Below are 22276 nucleotides of genomic sequence, written 5' to 3' on the forward strand. Positions count from 1 at the left end.
TGAAGTGCCTAACTCATTCACTCGTTCCAAGCACTATCTATAATGCAGACTCAATGCACATTCTAAGTGCACACTCCTGCATGCTGTCTCTACAATGCATACATAATACATAACAACATATCACTACATGTGTCTACATGTCTCTACAAAGGCACTTCAAATATAACAGGCATCATTCTATAGCAAATACAAATGCATACAAAGTGGCAGAATAATGTGGATAGTCTAGTATCTCTACTAATCAGAATGATGAATAACTAATCCCTAAATGGGTAATGATTCTCTAAAAATAGGTAATGATTCTCTAATGATAACAAACCAGGCCTCTCCATACAATCTGGTTTTACATTAGTTCCAAAGGTTTTCTCACACTTAAAGACAATTGTTAAAGTTTCTGCAACCTCCGGCATGGAAAACCAAAAGACTTTTTCTTCACACATCAAATCAGAGGTCAATGATCTTTTCTTTGATGACCAACCACTTTTTATCACAACATATTTTTCCTTCATAAGCAACACCTTAGTCAGGATGATTCACTCAAAAAGAAATACTTTAGTAAGGATGGTTCACTCAAACAAAATACTTTTCTTTTTCCTGAAGACCAATCACTGTTTATCACATCGCATTTCTCCTTCATAAGCAACACTTCAGTCAGGATAGTTCACTCAAAAAGAAATACCTTAGCCGAGATGGTTATACAACAATTCATCAAAACACGATAGTGCAATTGCCACTTCTTTTCCACCACAACTTTCTACCCCATTCACAGTACTTCTTCCTGTTCCACTCGCCTGCCATGACTAATTACTATTTGTCCCTTTCCTGGTTTACTCGCCTGCCAGGATAAAACTCCTACTACTACAACGTGTACTCTGTGGTAAGGCTTCTTCCAAACTTTCCACACTTGAATCCTCAATCTGGATAGTTTTATCAACAACTGTTTATTGGGTTAGTCTATGGACTTGCAAAACAATTGACTTACAGCTTCTTCCACAAATATATTGCACACAATGACAATGATTCTCGTATTGATCTGTTTAACATAGGCAATGCAGTTTACAATTCTCTCCTCCTTGATCCCTTTTACAAGGAGGTCTTTGCTCTTGTAGTCTCTGATTTCTATATACACAACCCTTTGGCTGCTGGTAATGTAGTTTATAACTTTCTCCCACAGGGTATCTTGTTTTAGAAATATCATGTTCAAATTGCCTTGTTGTCACTCTTAGCTTTCTTAGGCTTTGCCAATGCAGGTTATAATGTCCCCTATTGAATATCCTTCTTTAGGAAAGTTGTGTTCCTTTTGCTTTATTATTGCCCCTCTTTGACTTTGGCAATGCGGGTTACACTATTCCTTTATTGTATTGCCCTCTTTAGGCAATTGTGATAACTTTTTTTTATTATTGCCCATACTTGGTTTTTGCAATGCAGGTTACAATATTGCATCATTCGATATGCCTTTTACGGCAAGTTGTATTCACTTTGCTTTATTATTGCTCCTTTTTGGCTTTGGCAGTATGGGTTGAAATGTTCCCCTAATTGTCATCTCTTAATAGGAGAGTTGCTCCCAGTTTGCTTTAATTCTAATGTTCGGTACTCAAAATGTTTGATATTGCCTAGCGGTCTCCTTTGGAGGGCCCAGGGTCATCTACCTCAGACAACTCACCTGTATGTCCTGGCATCTCCACCTGACGCACTGGTACTGCCTCTTCATTCGTCGGGATCTCCTCAGCATTTATCAGCTCTTGTCAGTTTGCGCGCTGACTGTCGATGGAACTGTCCTAGCTCCGTACGCTCTCTGGTGAAAATCTTACACAGGAGCAGGTCACAGAACACAGAGCTTCTCTCTCCTTCAGGGTAGGTGGCCTCAATATCGCTTGTCGTACTATGCATAAATCAGGAATCCCAACCTCTGCCACATTTTCTGCACGGTGTCCTGCTGCCAGCACAGCAGCAAATCCAGCTTCTGCTTCACCCTGATGCTCATCTTTAGCCCGCACTTCAAAGGCCTTTAAATGTTTAAACGTCCCACTCAGGTGTGGGTCTTTACAACAACTAGGCCGTTCATCACAGTATGGTAATTCTGGACCCCTCTTCATCGTCTCAGTACTAAGAGCATTATGGGGCTTGCAGTATATAATGTTCTTATTTATTTTCTCATTATTTAATCTAATCTGTTTGGGCGATTTATAGGATTTATATTTAAGGGAAGATTTCTTAGGAAGTGATGGTTTTCTTTTGGATCTACAATCTAAACACAATGTAGAATCATAACTACTAGAAGTAGTAATATTAACTCCCTAACCTTTATATACATAATGTTCATGTTTATGCAAAGGTTTCACATACCTGGCACCATGGGTAAATCTAGAAAAGGGAGCTCCACAGTGACAACATGCCATTAACTATTCAGGCATTAGGGAAACCTCATGCTCAGAAGAGGATGAACCCTGCTTCTCTCCTGATGGAGTCACCCCCTTCCCTTTACAGCCTTCTACCATTAGATCTTCCCTCTGGATACCACCCCCAGGGTTAGGATCAGGTAGCAGCTGCCTTTCCCTAGCCACATGGTAGGAGATCCTAGGCTGGGATTTCGTGATGACTCTGCAGGATTCATCACATTTCCAATGTTTGTTCGATTTCTCCAGTGACTCGGTCTCGCTCTTCAACTCCCACAACTTCTGCTACTACTACTTCTGCTTCGTTCTTCCATTCTCTCTAGGGGCCATTTAGCCATCCAACACTTCCCGGATCGCTTGTTAGCGCTCCCCTGCTTCTTTACTTTTTCTTTCTCCACTCCACTTCTATATTATATCCTGCTTCTACTACTGCTGCTGCTTCTACTTTCGAACTGTCTTTTTCTTTTTTCCCTTTTTGTCCTTTGACTAATTTTGAGTCTTAGAGGACAACTATACTGTACAAGGTGGTTCCCCTTCTCATTCCTCACCTCCTTGCAGGGCCTCATCATCTCATTGAGAGAATAAGTAGGATGCTGTCTTCCTCTGGTTCACTGGAAGGAAAGATAACACCTCCCCTCAGGCCACAGGAACTCACGCCAGGATATCTCGTGGAGAACTCTGCTTCAAAGGTGCACTATCAAATTAAAGGCCAGCCTCACACAGGGATGTTTCACACCAAAGGGCCTTTGAAATCAGCAGGCTTGGAAGTGGGGAGAGCTAGAGTAACCAGGGAGAGAAGGGTGGACCAAAGAAAGGCTTCCACCATCTTGCTTTTCTGTTGGGACTCTTTCCATTCCTGTCCCCTCCATGCACTGCATGACAAGGCACTTTGGGTTTGATCTAAGAAGGCAAAGGTCACATGTTATATGGGTTGCCAGACATTTGGTCGAAATAAATTGGTCGACCAGACAAATGGTCGAACCAATTTGGTCGAAAACCAAATGGTCGACATTTTTTTTTTTTTTATTTTAATCCTTTTTTTTAATTTTTTTGGTGGGGTCCCCCCCCCCCGAACACCCTTTTTTTCTCTAAAAACCCCTTTTTTAACTAAACGAAAACCCGAAAAATAAATATATAAATAAAAAAAAAAATTCGACCATTTGGTTTTCGACCAAATTGCGTCGACCAAATTGCAGTCGACCAGTTTTTTTTCGACGAATTGACTGGACACCATTATATGTATTGGGCTGCTTACAGAAGGCTTGCTTTTGCCCAATCTCCTGTGACATTTTACCTTCACAATGTAGGGGGTCTCCCACTCCTTCCTTTGTTCCTATGTGGACTTTCAAGAAGACAACACAAATTAATTGGACCTCTCTTGGAAATGCAGATCACTCTAAAGTCCTCCAACAGTGAGGTGAAGCTAGAAGGCATTTGAGGCAGACGAGCGCCTGTCCCACAATCATCCCCATGGAACATTTGCGGTGCTGCTGTTTGGACCAAGGCCTGCCATGCTACCAGTTGAACTGCAATCAGGCTCCTCATTGGAGGTGAAGGATCCTCTGTAGGTACCATCCAAGCCCCCTGGAGTAGCAGTGCAGAGTAAAGACTTACCTTTACCTGGAACCCCTGGATTTGGACTGGAAAGGCAAAGAGCAACTGCAATCTTGTTCACACAGCTTCAAACTTCATTTGAACCACGTTAAAAAACCTTCAGGCCAACACAGGAGTTGTGGTGCTGCTTTTGGCACTCCACAACTTCAAATTGCTCACCTGCATCTTCGAACCTTACAACTCTCCAGGGAGTATAGCCTGTTCTTGGCCAACATTACCATCAAAAGCAAAGGGGTATACACATTGGGCTGTGCTCTTTTTATCTTTACTGTTGTCATCACTGCTAGTTTAGTATTTGTATGAGGCAGTTTAGGTGGTTTAGCCATTACCCATCCCTGCAGAGAAGTAGTCATTTTGTAAAAGGGGCAAAGAGAGAGAGGGGAATAGAGACATACACACATACAGAGATTGGAGGGGAGTAAGATATAGAGGGAGAGGGGACAGTGACACAGAGAGGTAGGGAAAAATAAGGGAAATAGGGACAGAGTAGCCCATGGCGTGCATGTACCAGAATGCACGGATACAGAGAAATAGAGGGAACACAACCACACTACCAGGGGAAAAAGAGAGAGAGATATAGCCACACAACATTGATACAAAAAACACTGGGAAACAGACTGCACAGACATGACAACCCAACCCACACCCATAGAGAGAGAAAACGGTGTAACAGAGAGACAGGGAGAGAAAGAGCGATTAAGAGATAGACAATGTGTGTGAGAGAGAAGGGGGTTTGAGAGAATGTGAGAGAGAGAGTGAGAGTGAGAGAGAGGGAGAGAGTCTGTGATATATCAATGTATTATATGCCCAGTAGACTTAGGGCCTCATTACATGGTAGGCGGTAACCATGGCGCTATTAGTGCCATGGTTGCCGCCGGTATTTTACCGTGTCCGCCTTGCTGGATGGCGGAATTACCGCCCTACTCCAAGGTGAGCGGGGGCGGTAATTCCCCATTCACCAAGGCACTTCCCCATTCCCATTTTTGCCCCCATAGGGCATAATGGGAATGGGGAAGGCGCTAATTACGGTACCGCAAATTGCGGTACTGTAATTAGCTCCAAGGTCCCTTTGCGGCACCCTACTTTAACGGCTGGTAAAGCCAGCCGTTAAAGTCGGGGCCCGCAAAGGGAACTCGTAGTAAGGCGGTAAGGGTTTACCGGTACCGGTGCCCTTACCGGTACCGGTAAACCCTTACCGCCTAACGTGTAATGAGGCCCCTAGTTTCAAACCATTAGTTTTGATTTTGATGCAGCTATCCTCACTCAATGAAGTGGGTTCACAGTAAATGGTGCTCTTTTTGTATGGTGAGTGGGGCTATGCAAATTACCCAAATAGGCACATTTTTGGAGGGCAAATGATAGGGGTCTAGGAAACCCGCAAGTGACCCTGTAGCCCTCTGTGTACAGTTGTCATCTTTGCTATACAAACTGTAATTTTGCTGCATGGAGAGGTAAAGTTGGGGTGATCAGAAAGCAGGGAGAACTGCAAATCTCCTAGAGGCTATATCTCGCAAACCAGCCAACATCTCAGGCACTATTCGAGACCAGATCAACAGGTGGAAAGAATGCTGCAAGCATGCTGGGGGTGGAAGCTCAGACCCTGGCAGAAGCCAAATGCAAAAAAGAATGTCAACGGTCTGTTAAGGACAGCACACCTTTGGTGTAGCAGGCCAACCGATGGCTGGTGGGTCAGAATAACATAGCCTAACAAAAGCCTATGCATTGGGGAAGAATACTTCCTGGTAGAATGGTGACAAAGATGATAATTTAAGAAAGATGGGAGGACACATTTACTGGTAGCCAGAGCCGGCCCTAGGAATTGTGGGGCCAAGTGCAGGAAATGAATTGCAGGGCCCTTTAATTTGCATATGGTAACATCACTGGAAGTGACATCACAGGAAGCGACGTCATTCAAACCTGACCTTTGAAGGATGAAACTTGAGGGGATTGGAACCTGTTGCCAACAGTTTAAACATAGATCTCAGCAGTAGGTGCATTAACTCAATGGCTATAATTGCTGCATGCATATTGATTTATGGCACACTGAGTATCAAGGCACTTTCTTGCCATTTTCCTACCCCTTGTTCCTAACACACACACACACACTCTCTCTCTCTCTCTCTCTCTCTCTCTCTCTCTCTCTCTCTCTCTCTCTCTGTCTCTCTCTCTCTCTCTCTCTCTGTCTGTCTCTCTCTCTCTCTATCTCACTGTTTTTATGGAAGACCATGTGCTACACATGATTCAATAACATAGTATACCAGGGCAGAGCAACTAGGTTCACTCATTTTCCTGTGGGTCAGTACTCTGGATGGCCCGTGCCATTTTGTGACTGGTAGCAAAATGGGAACAACGTTAATGATGGCTCTGCGGAGGTGTCCTCTACACTACAAGGGATTACATGACTTACCCAGAATCATACACTGTGGTTAAATAGTGAAGCTGGGATTTTAACACACTCTACAGTTCCAGTTCAGGCAGTTGAACACATGCCTTCTAAACTCCACTAGTTCCAAATATTTACATTTTTTGGATTTCAAGACCTACAATGATATTGTCTTATAGAGCAGTGCTTTCACGTTTCCCATGGCCATGCGTGAGAAAGTCACCAAGACCTGTTTATGCTCAGAATTCTCTGACTTGTCGTTTTTTACCTAAATGGGTAAGAAAAAACTGCAAGTCCCAGAATCCAAAGAGAAAAAAAACAGGACTGGATGACTGGATGACCTCACGTGTAGCCACAGTAAAGTTTGGAAATCTGATAGTTTACTTGCAAAATACACATCTCAAATGAAGGCAACCATGCAATATGTAGATTCTTAGCGAAACATGCTTAGCCAAAAGAATATTGTTTTAGCCTCATATTCCACATTCTGCCTGGCAAACTGGGGGTCCCAGAATGCAAAGTAATGCAAGTCCGAACACTACCTTAAATCCCTTTAAGACTTACTAGAAAACGTCTTGAAAGTCACTGCATACATATGACCTCTGTGACAAACCTCCAGAGTGCTGTTGTTTATGGTATTTTGACACCGGTAAACATTTGTGTATAGGCTCCATACAAATGTCCAATAAATAAATAAAACGTGTGTGGACTAATGCAGAGCAGGACCTTTTCTGTATGTCAATCACAGGCATCTTGACTAACATTTGGGAGCTTTTTCTCATTTTGCATGTGTCTGGGCATTTGGCATTGATGGGAACCCTATTGGCTAGGTCATAATCTGTGAGGGGTCTTTCAGATGGAAACGTCCCACCCATCATTGCCAAATGCCTAAACATATGCAAAAGCAAAGAGCACTCCAAAGGGTACTAAGAACAAAGGAGTAATTGCTCTACTGGCAGTGCAGGTCGTTAAAGAGCTGCCAGCACTCCTTTCCAGGACACTCTCTGGACACGACAATTGCGCATTGTAGCTGCACCTCCCCTTGCCACGGCCAGGCCGGGCTGCATTGGCAATCCGGGCCTGACTACAGGCACTACAGAGCTGCAGCTACAAGGCTCTGCGCCGGTCATGGGAGACGAGACACCTTTGCTGGGGATTCTCAGAGGCGGATCCTCTTTCCTCCGGGGAGATAGAGGGTCAGCCTCTGCGCGGAGCCCAATGACCACGAGGCCAAGTACAGCTGCCCTATATATGCCTGAGACTGATTATTAGATTTGGGAGTTCTGAAAAGGCAGGTTATGTTATAGACAGGCCCTAGCACGCCTTTGTACAGCATGTCAATATTGTTATGTTTCTTCAGTAGCAATTGTATTTCTAGGCACTAAAGGAGTGTAGCCCAACCCCACTTTTTGTGTGAAATAAAGCTGTTGAATCTCAATGTTGTCTGCTGTTTTCTATTAATCCATCATCTTGCCTTAAACATTCTCTGTGTCTGGCGTTTATATACTTGTGAGGACCTCACAAAGATTTCACAGTTGGAGGAAGGACCTGTTTTACTAGTTAGGACTCAAAGGGAAAAAGCAAGACCTTTTCTGTTGCTTTATCAGACTTGTGAGGAACTAATTTACACACAACCACCAGTTTGGACCCAGGCAGGCATGTCCTCAGCAAGACAGGAAAATACTGGACCTGTATTCAGGGGATGTACATTAACTTGTAGTACACCCGTTGACGCACACCCAAAATATTGGGACTGCACAGAAACAATTCAACAGTTTACAAAACCACATACACATGCAGAAGTGAGATAAGGGTCACCCAGAGAGAGGCACTGCAGATAGAACAGCTGCCCTGACCTCTGCAGCAGAACCAGAGTCCTGCAATGGCTGCTCTTATCCACTTGTTGGTTTTACCTCTGTGTGGTTCGAGGAGCAGTGGAGGATTCAGGAAGCATGCGGCATACTTGCACCTGTTCAGTCTCCTGTTTTCTTTTTTTCTTCTCGCTGATTGCTGGACAGTGCTCTCTTGTCTGCAGGAGGGATGCAGTCAATTGGCAGCTGTTTTACCTCCGGTTAGATCTCCGCTTGTGGAAAGCTCGGTGCCAGTGCCCATTCCCATCAGAGGACTCTTTTGGGGTACAGGACAGCTCTTGACATCCGTCCACTAGCCTATGTGGGCACCGTATGTACTTATGTTTAACCAGGGGCTGCACCAAAATCCCTTTCCTCAGAGGGGTAACCGGGCAATTCTTGCTAAGTCACCTCAGGACTAAGGAGTGCCTCCTTGCTGAATGTGAGGAATTCGACCATTTGCATGGTGGGTGTGCACTTGCCTGAGCTTTTTTGAAATTTGAAATGAAATTGAATGATCGCAGATCAACCTCTGGAAAATGTGTGGGGCTAATCTGCACACATTTTCCTATGCTCACGGCACGACATACACATAGACCTTGTATTCTGGGTGGACACAGTCTACAGGCACCACCCCCTGTCATATTTAGTTGGAATATGACAGCCAAGTGTACATCAAGGCATCTCAGAAGGGGGAAGGCAAAACCTTCCTCCTTCCATGGCCAGCCTAATAAACTAACAAAGGCTCCATGAATCTGCCCTGTCCTTTGTTAACTGCTGGTGGCAGCTTTGCATACTAATAAGAGTATGTTCAAGCAGGCCCACGGGAGGCCTGGTCGCTGGACTTACAAAAGACAGGAAAACCTCAACAACCTTTGATATGCACTGTGTCACCCTGAAGCCACCTTCCACATCTCAGTATCAAGGGCAGTGACATGTCAAGTCTGGGATACGTATTTACAGTAGTCATCCATGCAACGGGACCCCATTCAGAAGGTACAAGTATGTGGTTTGGCAGCGACCAAAAGTCTTGTCGCGCCATAGCTTCAAGGGAGACCTGACACTTAAATCAGTAACCACAGAGAGCTCAATTAACCAGAGAGACTCTTTGATCCACAACAGACTGGAAGATGGGTGGGACTTAGTGTTACGTGTTTTCACCCCTTTACCTTTTCTGTTGCAAAGCACTCTGATTATGACCTCATGCATATAGGAGATTATTGGTGGGGACCCAGGATTGGTTCATTAAGGTAGGCTTACCCTACACCAATCACTGGGGCCCATTTGGCTTTAAAAGAGGGTTGAGACCCTCTTTTGGGCAGATCATCTGAAGAATTTGCAAGGAGTAACAAGAAGAACTCATTTGGCCCCTGGCTGAAGGTACTGTCTGCCTTACAGCTTCCACCAGTAAAGGAAGGCCAGGATTTCCAAAGACGGAAGCAAAATCCCTCCCCTAAACATCTCCCAGGAAACAGAGGGAGATACTGAATCCAGAGGACCCTCCAGCAGCTCCAGAACCGGTAAGCAGCCAGCAAACAGTGTGCCCTGCTTGGCTCTGCAGCAAGCGTCCTAGGTCGGGAGTACTAGAGAGACTCTGAACCAAATCAATGACAGGGCAATTTCTTGCAACACTCTCCTCCATATTAAAGGACATTTGTGAGCCAGTCGAGCCCCTCGAGCTGCAACCGACTACACCGTTGACTGTTGTTACTCCGCAGTCGCTCATGCCATCTGAGATACCTCGACCAGTGCTTCAGATCCTCGGACGAGCACTGAGACAATGATTCCTCACCGCGATCCTTCATGTAGGCCAGCCTGCAGCCGTCCATCCAGCCTTGCTCACTGAACTGCCTGCCGCCTGATACCTGCAGCGGTCTCCCATCTTGAACTCTGTCGCAGAAGCTGCAAAGCACCCTGAAACCGACTCTACACTGTCGAGCACCAAGAACTTCTACAAGCACAAGGTACATAGTGGTTCTGTCCCCGTGGTCCTCCTCTGAAGGCCCCTAGTAACATTTTACGGACCATTGCTCCCTTTGTGTTGAAACCAAGTATCCTTCAACTATTGTGATTTATTTCTTTACCAACTACCCTCCTGTCTGAATCCAGAGTGCATCCATTTTCCTTCTTGAAATTGTCTGTCCTCTGCATTCCTTTACTGGGTTGGTTGTTTTTTGTATTGTGCTAGAACTGTCTGTCGTGATAATACTAAAGTAGATATTTGTACACGACCTTGACTGGACAGTCCCTTTTATCATTGGGTAATAGTTGTATTTTCGCTGTGTTTGAACTAAACAACAATCCACGACCTTGCAGAGATAAGCCTGCCGTTGCATCCACGTTACCAAAATTGAACAGGGAGGTTATAATTTGCTTGTGTTTCCAATCTGTTCATATCCCTTCTGGTGTGCCTAGAGGTGTGGGGCTCAATGATGGTTCAGAAACTGATATTCATCCCTGGACCACTGGTGCCTCAGAGGGCAATTCGTCACACTGAGACACACTAAGAAAGGCCATTTTGCGACAAAGAGTCACAATGGTAAATTAAATGAGTTTATACATGCTGTCCAGTGCTTCTTTTGATAGGTGAAGGGTTTATATATATTTTTAAACAGATAAAGTATTACAGTAAAAATAATAATTCCACATTTGCACTGTAAAGTGCTTCATGCACATTTACAAAGAACTTGTTTTGCATGAGTACATTTAAATATTTCACATTATACACACTTCACAATTTAACATTTACATTGCACTAGAAAATATGTCTTAATCATTGGTATCTGTGTCTTTGTTCTACGTTCATATGGGGCAAAGGGCCAGATGCTTGATGATATTATGATATTATCACTCTACGAAGGCCATTGCTGAGCCCTAAATGTATGTGTGGGTCAAATAATTCTGTAAGGATGTCTCTGCAATAAGGACTGGGTATGTATACTGCAGGCTTCAAAATGAGCACTCATCACTAGCCATTGCCGAGTGATACTTGACACTTGACATTAAAACATGGTATGCTTTGTGCATGTGGAGAATTGAGGGGGTCAGTGACTTTTTATGTCTGGATAGTAGCTTTGCTACTTGGAATTGTTACACTGCATGCAGTCATCCGAACCCCAAGACCCACTCCATCCTCTTCCAAAATTCCGAGTCTTCTGAACCCAGTAAGGTGGTCATTGGACCCAATTGGAGTGACTGATGCTTCAGTCATTGCATCCTCACATCCAACTTCTTTCCAAATGTGTATATATGCTTTGTAGTTATGAACACTTTTACATTACTATTAGTGTTATGAAAAACTAAATGGTCAGCAAGCCCAGTGTTCATTACGTATTTAGTGGTTCAAACATACAACCCGTTTATCAGAGAGATCTTTGCCAAATATGATGAATATCTGTGGCCATTCTTATGTTTACCAAATTCTCTCTGATTTTATGCAACACAACCAGGAATTATAATGTGTGCTATTTGTCCCCTTCCCCTTTCTCAAAGAAGTATTTGGAAAGTGGACAGTTGGAGTTTCAGAGACGGTATAGCTTGGATAACCGTCTATAAGAAAATCATTTAGATAGTTATTTGAGGTTTTGGAAGTGTGCTTTGCTCATTAGTAATGAACATTTAAACCTTTAAGAAGCGCAGGTGTATAATGTTAGCACAATTAAACGATTTAATTTTCTTTTGCCTGTAATAAACACTATTTAGTCTCTCAAAATGTCCTTCCTTCCAGTAAAGTGTCAAATTTAGATTAAAATCGATGATCTGTTTCTTCTGTGGGAACGAAAGCAAAGTGTAATTTTGGTGTAACAGTAAACACAAGAACAGTCGTGAAGGGCACTTTAGCCCAATTAAAGAGCCTGCAGAAATCCAAGAGAGCTCATTATTTAGACAGTCTACACAAGCCGTTCTATGGACAATGCTCGAGGTGCAATTAAGTGAGGAACATGTCAATCAGCTTCCCTCCCTCCCTGTTTCTATACATGCACGTGAAAGTGGGGCTCAAGGTCCTGGCATGGGACGAAACCTCAACAAAAGGTACGTTTTAAATTTGTGAAACTGTGCATGTGCACGGGAATGTTGTGTGAATGTGTACCTGTTTGAAAGTTAGCATGTACATGTTTTTTTGATTGCTTTGCGTGCCTGTATGTGAGTTTTAAATAGATGTTAAGGGCTGCAAGGTCTACAGCGGAGTGAGGACAGGTTGCAGGAGGAGTAGGGAGTGCACAGAGGAGTCACTTTCGGCTGCACAAAGGAACCACGAGTTGTTTGTGAGGACAGCCAGCAGACGTGTGTCTTTTTAGAGTGACATTACTGGCATTATGTGCAAAGCCAACATCAGTTTAAAGTTACAATGGAATACCGGTACATATGGGCAAAGCCAGCAAAGAACTGTTTTTCTAGCATGGGATTACTGCCATTAAGGGCAAATTCAATAAGTGTATGTTGACAAAACCAACATGGATGTTTCTTGTTGCAGTGACATTATTGCATTATGGGCAGAGCCAACAAAAGTATGTTTGAGCATGTCAATACTGGCATATATTGAAACAACTGTCTTTGAACAGTTGCATAATAAGCAAAGGAAACATGAGTTTGTTAATACATGGGAATACTGGCATATATTGGCACATCCAACATGGCCATGTTTTCATATGGTGGTATTACTGATTTCATAGGCAAAGCCATCTTGAGTGTGTTCTTATGTGAGGATACCGGCATATATTGGCACAGTCAGCGTGGACTTGTCTTCTTGTATTGGCAATACTAGCTTTCTGGGCAAAGCCAACACAAGTGTGTAATTACATGCGGATAGTGTAATAGAATGGCCTTAGTTTCATATTTCGGAGGTGCTGATTGAAACTCTCACTGCGTTCTGTTGCATGAGCCACGTTGGTGAGGGTCCTTTCCTCGAATACGAGTGAGTGAGCAAGTAACTACACTGAGAAGTCGGTGATCCTGAGAACCGTATTCACCACGCTCCTGGTGGCCACTCTGCCGCTGTGTCGGTGTGGTACTGTGGAGTCGGTATCACTGCCTGCACCTAAGGAGTCCTGCTGACTGTCTGGAAGGGCGGTTGAGCCGTTTGCTCACAGTGCCTCATGACCCACGATCAACTATATACGCCGGCATAGGTGAGCTTTCCAGGCAACAGATTATTCTGATTGCTGTCCCGCTTCATAGCGAGAAGTGGGGTTTGGGCAGCTATAGGTCTGACAGCGCATAGTCTGTCTGCCCGCATCTCGCGGCCCCTCCCAGGTAGTGCAGAGGGGCTTAGCCGTGGCTTGAGTACTCAAGTACTTCCGAGCCTGTATACTGCGGACGCGAGCAGGAGACTGCGGGAAGTACTCCCTTTGATCATGCCCACCGAAGAATTGTTTTAACATCAAGGCAATATAGTAACTAAGGCCCATATATCGGGCCAGTTTGTATTAGAACCTCCGAGGTCCACGCACAAGCAGTCCCAACAGATGAAGCTTTATCTATATTATTACAAGGCCTGCAGGATACCATAGGGGGTATCTCACCTGGTCTTGTTTGCTCTTTGAATCTAGTGACATTGAGACTGCAATACACTAACATCAGTATACCAGCAAGACTTAATAGTTTTGGCTATTTCATTGGGCTCCAGGTCTATGGTCCTCTCTCTGACTAGTTTATAGCCAGAAATGGTGAAATACAACCTGTCACACTGTGAGGCAGATAATCCACTGGACACGCAGCACAAATTGGGAGGCTACCGAGGAATAGACTGTAGCTTTGATTAAGTTGTATAGTCAAACTGTGGCAGGCATTCCATAAGCGTTGTTTTGCTTAATATTCTGACGGCGACCTTAGGTACACTGTGCATACAGTTATCGTAACAAAGTAGTGGTCATTGATTCTGCTATATGCCGCCACAGAAGAAGGGCCAGCAATCAAGTTACAACCTGCACCAGCAAAATATTAAAAACAACATGCATATTGAAGGCAGCGAGATGACCAAGGGCAAACCGAAAAAGCAAGAACTTTTAGTTAAAGGAGCAATCACAGACTTTTTCCCTGTGAATGCTCACCCTGAAAATAATTCTACCACTATGGATGAAGCTGAGGTGGTAGTGGATAACAGCACGAATCCTCAGGACTATTCTAATTATGTTGACATCAACAATAACTTTCTTTTAGAGCTCTGCCTGTCGATGCAGAGATCTATGACACCAGCAATCACGAAACCATTGGAGATACCCCTTAGTGGTTCTTTTACCAAAGAACCCCTACCTCAGAGGGATGACTCTGTGAGACTGTCAGCTTCGCCTAATTTGGATATACAGGTGGATCCCTCCACAGATGGAAGAGACAGTGAAGTAAGTAATGCTTCTTCTGCCAGCCTCTCAGACTTGGCAGAATTGCAATAATCTATGGCCTCGCTCCAGTTCGTCCTTAAGATCTTGCTTAAAATGTGTGGCCGCCTACTCGAAAGCACATCTAGTCTGATACCACTGGATTCAGCTAAAGTATTAACCTCTGGAATAGAACCTATAAAGCATCCACAGCCAGAGAAAGATAATCCTGAAATCAACAGGAAGCCCAATGCTGAACCAAATGGAACGGACACGTCAGAAGTATTCTCATGTAAGCAGCAGAGGCTAGTCAAAAGAGCCACCATGAGCAAGGAACCACGCATGGTGGCTTCAGCACTACCTGAGACAGCACCCCTGGGCAAGCGCCCTAAAAGGCGAAGAAAAATGCAGCATTAGCGAAAAAATGCAATGACAAGAAGGTGGGCTATCTAACCAGCTGGCTCCTCTCTGATAATGAAGACTAGAGTTATAGAGACGACGGAGACCTGCCTGATTTGGGAACTACACGTCTTGATGATGAACAAGATAAGAATTCTTCTACACCAAACAAAAAACTCAAAGATACTTCCGTGGTGGAAGTGGCTAACATTAAACCAAACGAACTGAGTAAAGATAAAGTGGACACTCAGGGCCTTATCACAAGTTTGGTGGTAACCCTTAGATGAGGGAGTAGCGCTATTACCGCCGCATTTAAGGGTCTGCCAAATCACAGGTTTGGCAGATTTCCCCCCAGCTCTCAGCTGGGGGGAAATCCGCCGAAAGTTCGCGCTATTACCACCGGTGGAAAATCCGCCGGCGGTAAGAGTGCGAAAATTCCCCATTAAGCCCAATGGGGAATGGGGAATTCCCGAATGGGCTCAGTGGGGAATGGGCAATACCCGTTCTGCCAAACCCGTGATCCTGTGCTATTAGTGCCGGGGGGTTTGGCGGTAGGGCTATTAACGTATTAGCGCCGGCGTTACCGCCCAACTTGTGATGAGGCCCATAGTCCGGTGATTGTATATGTCTTATTAAAAATCTTTACCAGCAAAATGAGCTGGATAGCAAGGTCTGAGTTAATGGTAAGATTCCATTCAGTACCACAGCTGCGTGTACTAAGATCAGAAGACTTCCAGTTCATCCAACACTTGCAAGTGACTAATACAAATGTATTTGCAATCCACTGCAAATTCCTTTCCTTGTCCCAAATGTTGCACAGTTTCCAGGAGAGCTTACATGTGGTGGACTTCGAAATAGATGCTGATCCTGAACTGGAAGATCCAAAATGCCCCAAGAAGAACATGGCGGAAACACAGTCTTCTCCCCACCGTTACCTAAGGGTGAACAGATCCAGATTGTTGACATTCCGAAAGTCTTAACCTGGCTTGCAGCCTCTTTACCTAAGGTTGTGAACCGGCAGTGAGAATCTGTGATTGTCTCATGGAACTGCAGAGTTTTTAAGCATTTGTTTTCCCCTACAGGTTCACTTAATTCCCTCATTAACCAATCCTGTGTATATTTAGAGGAAGCATGGCTGACCTCATCCATCACACTTAATGGCTACACAATCTATCAGTCTTTGGCCAAAAAGGGGAAGAGAGGCAGACCTCATGGGGGCCTAATCATAGGCATTAGACACACTGTTAAATCGTGACGTATTGGTACTAATCTTGCAGATAAAATAATTGCGGTTGAGCTAGAGGGAATATATGGAGTCACTGTTGGAAGAATTCTCTTAATTAGCCTGTATATCCCACCGGGAGGTAATGCAACTGAGACCATTCAGGAAGCTATCCACGATTTGCTTGCTACATGGACATTGGTATCTTGGAATAAAATGGTTGTAATAACTGGGGACTTCAATTGTCATACAAAAGGTTTGAAGGGTACCTCCATTAATCCCTCACTTAACCTTAAAAGTATCATGATACATGATGTGGAAGATCCAGAGGGGATGTGCTGGCTGAGTTTCCTTAGCAAATGGGACTTGGAATTGTTCAACAGGAGAACACCAAGTGACAGCCCAGGTAAACATACATGGCAAAGTAGTAGGTCTAAAAGCATGTTAGACTACATATTTGTAAGTCCAGATGTGGCCTCGAGAGTAATAGAAATGAAGATCAACTTGAATGGGTGGAGTGACCACTGTTCACTCACCTTAACATATAAGGTTGATGACGTAGAACAGAAAGTTAAGCCTTTGGGCAACATGACAGTAAGCCACCCTGGCACCTGTATTCGCTGGTCAGAAAAAAATATCAACAAAGTAGCCCATATGGCTCAGTCCTTGCACACAGACGATCTTGATCAGTTTCACACAATGTCAGTAAATAACATTGAAGACTGGATCGCTTCTTTTTCTTCAACTCATGCTACATCGGCGACTAACGTGATAGTTAAAGATGATAAATCGCCTGAAATTTATGATAAAACAATCAGGGATGTAAAATGGGAACTTAGAGCTGCAATTCGCAGGGCTAAAGAACCAGTCGATCACCTGACGTGTATCATTCTGTTTGCAGGTCTCTGAAAAATAAGTACAGAGCCTGGATTAAGTCTAGGAAAACCCTATAGAAAATCAACCATTGGCAGAATATGGTGCATACCATGTGCTCTAAAAATTCTAGAAGCATTTGGGGTATGCTTGGGCAAGCCATGGCGAGTGGTAAAACTGCTATGATCAACCGTATAGGATCCAAACAGTGGACAGACTTTTTAGCCAGCCATAATATTCCTCATAGTGAGGTTGGCTTGCCCATAGCGCAAATGACACCTCTGGTATCTCCATTCAGTGTTACAACTGACCATTTAATCATCAAAATTAAAAACCTTAAGTTATCACGTGCGCCGGGTCCTAATGGCTTAGCAAACGTACTAATGAAAAGCAAACCTGCATTCTGGGCCAATCTCCTGAAAATCCTATTCGAGAAAATTCTGGCAGAAAGAAAGATCCCTAAGTCATGGGAAATAGCCTTTCTAGTTCCAATCTTCAAGAAAGGCAACAAACTGGATCCCGGTAATTTCAGGCTTTTATCCATGCTTGACTGCATGGGCTTCATGTTTACATCATTACTTTTAGAGAAACTGGAGGAATGGGTTGCCAATGCTGGAATACTGAGTTTCTTTCAGAGTGACTTTAAGAAAGGATAATCAACGATACAAAATATTACCATCTTGGACATGTTACGTATGAAGGCCATGAAAATTGGTAATCCTCCTTTGTATGCCCTTTTCGCTGATTTTCGAGCCGCCTTCGACATAGTTCGGAGAGAAAAGCTATGGGCTAAACTAGAACATCTGTGCTGCCCTTACAAACTCCTATATTATCTAAAACTACTTCACCAGGACATTACTGTTGCACTTTGGCGGGATAGTCAGGGGAACATGATGGCCCCGATTTCACAGAACAGAGGAGTTAAGCAAGGTTGTGTGACAGCACCCTTTCTATACAACTTATTTACTTATGACCTCCCTGTCATTATATCTGCTGATCATAATTGTCCCCCCTGCTATCAGAACTGCCCAATGTCCAGTATTGGCCTATGCGGATGATCTCATAATTATGGACGACATTTTTAGTGGATTCCAAAGGTCAGCTAAGCTCTTATGGGATTATGCAGAGAGAAACGGCATGATAATCAATCAAGAAAAAACCCAGGTAATGCTATTCTCTGGTAGAAAGATCACCTGTCCTGACTTATAGTCCACAAAACCGAAATGAAATATACACAACAATATAGGTATTTAGGTATCGAGGTAGATGTCAAGGGGGAATACAGTTCATGCACTCAGTCACGTAAAATCAGGGCCGCACAAATAACATCTTTCATAAGTCAATTTGCGACCAAAAACTGTGGTTTTACTCTCTGCGGAGTCCGTCAACTTTATTCACAGTTTCTGGCACCCATGTTATTCTATGGTCTCGATGCACTCCTATCTATCGATCTGAATTGGCTGCAAGTGGTGGAGGGTAAATTCTGGCGGAGAATACTAGGGCTTCACAATCCACACCAATGGCGATTATAAGATTATAAGAATCTATAGTTCTGAAAAAGAGAGCAGAAATGTATTTAAGGATGAGCAACAACCCATAGAATCTCCTTATGAGGGCTATTTACCAGGAAATCTCTAAGGAAACCACCAATTATCATCTTAAAGATAAAACGGAAAATGTCCTGGGGGATATATGCTGAACCACCAGCGGTGGTGGTTTCAGTCATCATGCAAAAATTGCCCTATCAAAAAAGTTTGATCACTGGAACTGGCTTGAAAACTATGAACACCTTGGTAAGCTTAAAAATACCAAAACATACACTATATGCTATATTCATTTAAACGCATGCAGAGCTATTTGAATCTTTGCCCTTCAAGTAAGTTAAGACGATTCATCCTATTACTGAGAATGGACAATTTACCTGTCTTGACAAATAGAAGTACACATAGTCATCTGTCGTCCTTGGAAAGATTTTGCCGCATCTGCAAAAATTGAACAACTAAAGAAACCGCAAAACGCACATTGACAGATTGTGGTAGTATGATACATATATACCATTTATATTACAGAAATGATGTACATGATTTGGAGTCTATTAGAGAACCCATGTTTTGGTCTCGCTGTATTAACTTCCGAAGCCTCAAGGTACTAATCTCTATGTTTAATGTCTGGCTCAAAATTGAAAATCTCCTGGGTATCTCCATTTAAGAGCAACTGACAACTCTAAGTATTTGCAAAATCAATGCAGAAAGTCCCATTAACTCCTGGGAAATGGACAGCCCGGGATAGAAATATGGATTTAAGCTTCTTTTTATAAGCTGACTTTAATAAATATAGTTGTGGTGAAGCAATGTTAGATGTGAGATGCGCTAACTTTGTAGGTATACTCTACTTTGATGAATGCTAAAATAAAATCCAGAGACGTGGAAAAGATGTTATTATTTTGGTGATAGTGCTGCAAGCATCTCTCCTATGACCATATTTGGTTACATTGTGATTAGGAAGCACGTAGGAATGAGATGCTTTGAACTGTATACTTATTTACTATTTGGGGTTTTATTTCCTCTTATTTATTTATTTACTTTTTCTTTTCTTCTAATTCACGTTTTAATCATGTGTACAGTTTATTTCTAAACTGCATCACATTATTAATAAAATTGAAGTAATAGAATGGGACAGCCAGCACCGATAGGTCTTCTTACAGTGGCATTACCAGCATGATAACAAAGCCCTATGAAACAATTGTTCCCTAGGGGTAAGCTGGAGCTATTCAATATATTTATGTTTGGTCATTTAATTATAAGAAATATAAGCTGCCATACACCTCAATAGCTTCCCAGATGAATTGGAAGACTCATTTAATGCTTTATTTGCATATTATCTAAAAAGAATTAGAGTCATTATTACAATTACAACCTTATTCACAAGCACATTATTTTCTTAAACTGTGCAAACCACTCTACACATACACACACCAAATCAGTAATTCTCCACACTCAACACATATGAACTAGTGTTCAAAGTGGGCGAGAACAGTTGGGTGGTGTGCCCCTCTATTTTTTAATTAATTTTTACTGTTCCTATACTTTTATTTTAAAAAGAAACTGTTCCGGAATGGTGTCATTTTAAAATAAAAGTGTAGAAAGCAGTTGAAACTTGCACTTCAGTGCAATGCACTAAAGGTTCCCTTAAACAGCAGGCACATTTGTTTGTGAGTTGGTATTATGAATGGGAGGGAGGGGAGCAATGGGGTTTGCGGGGAGCAGGGCAGGCTAGCAGGGAACATAGTTCCATTACTTCTCCTCATACACATTGACCACTGTCTCATATACATATTTCTACTATTTACACATTTTCTTTACAACAGTATTATGACAGGGCATGCTCTCAGGCCCTGTCAGGGATGGGAGGGGGCCCAACTCCCAACATCTCCCATGGTACCGGCTATGTGGGGCAGGTCCCTTCCCGCGCCCTCCGTGCCTCAAATAATGCAGCTCCAAGAAGATGCTGTCAACTAGGAGAATGCTGCCGCAGAATGACATGAAAAGACTGGCATGCAATTCGGCCCGGTATGACAACTTTCCGCAGGGCATCACGGGATGTGGCAATGCCTCACCATTAGCCCAACATTCAATGGAGCCCGCGCACAAGAAAACCCCACTAAACTACCAGGGATATATTATATTTGGAAATGAAGATCAAGGCATGGTCATTCCCACTAACCCACATGGGAGTCAAAATAAAAAGGCCCATGTGACGGCCGGGAAGAAAGGGGCAACAGTCTTTTATGTACTGCCCCAACCTTAATGTCAGAAATACAGTAAGCAACATGGTGGAGAAGGGGCGGGGCTTACAAGCACTTTTGAAGTCTCTCTAAGCCCTTCCCCTGTCACACTCCTCCTGCAAAGTAACTTGTTTGGTCAGGGAAAGTAACAAATCCTGGGAGGGGTGTCTGAATGGTTTAGTGTGGGTTAGTTGGATGAGGACAGGAGGTGGAGGAGGACATGCGAGAGACCAGAGGAGCAGTCTATGAAGGGAGTCCAGAGGCTATTGGAGAGAGGAGTCTGCAGAGTGTTTGTGGGTGTGAGTAAGGAGTAAGTGTAATAGCATCAGAGTAGGAGTAGCAAGGAGGTAGTAGCAGTTGGAAGTGGAGATAGTGGTAGTGGAAGTAGTGGATTACTAGTGGGAAGGAAATGTAGTCATGGTAGTAAGTAGTATAAGCGGTAGCGGACCTAAAGATTGAGACCAGAGAGACAAGAGGTATTAGAGTAGTAGTGGTAGTAGAAGAGTGGTAGTAGAAGTGAGGTGAGAATATTATTAGTGAGAGGGAGTTGTTGAGTAAGGAGTGGTGTTAAGAGCAGAGAGGGAGTAGTGGTAGTGGCATGGAGGAAGTAAAGGAGGAAGGAAGGAGTAGACGATAATGACAGAGAGTTCCAGAGTGGTGTCAGAGGAAATTGGTAGTGAGGACAGGAATAAGAAGAGAAGATCAAAGGGTGGAGGTCGGAAGGCGGAGTGTGAGATCTGAGGGATAGTATAGTGGGGAGTGAAATAATTTTCAGCGCTCAGTGTAGGAAGGTGTGTCAGGTGAGATTGTGCATGGGTGGCGAGTAAGTGATTCAGTGCAGAAGAAGGCACCATCCTTATAGACAGTAGGGGCCACCTGTCAAAATTATTAATGCCTGTTAACCACACCTGGGCTACGAAGGCGGAAAAGGACAGGGAAAGCCTAAAGAGAGAGGGACGGCCCTAGCACCAAAAACCCAAGCCCCAAAAGACCCCAGAAACGCCGAAATCCATCTGCCAATCTGCCTGTATTAATGTCAATAAACACCCTTGGAACATCAAGAGTCAGAGTGGTTGTGACGGGGGGAGGTGGTGGGGCGGCCACCCCGTCACAATATTCTCATCCAAACTTTGGTCTTGGGCTACAGCTTTACATTTCTAATTTGTAATGAGCAATACAAATCAGCATCCATATCATTTTAGGACCACTGAAATAACACACATTTGATATATTCCTCACAATGGAGATTCAGGGTGATCCCACCGGTTTTGACCAAACAGTGAGGTAATTACAAATAATGACCCAGTCTTCATCAGGGATGGATATTAATGAAAGACGGAGAATTAGACCTTCTGATTAGTGTAGATTCAATCTTTACCAGTATTGTCCAGGCATTTCTGATGGTTCCACTCTTTATGGTGTCATTCAATGCCTACTGGCA

This window comes from Ambystoma mexicanum, chromosome 8 (genome assembly GCF_040938575.1).
Source record: "Ambystoma mexicanum isolate Mex_15411 chromosome 8, UKY_AmexF1_1, whole genome shotgun sequence".
Taxonomy (NCBI): Eukaryota; Metazoa; Chordata; class Amphibia; order Caudata; family Ambystomatidae; genus Ambystoma; species Ambystoma mexicanum.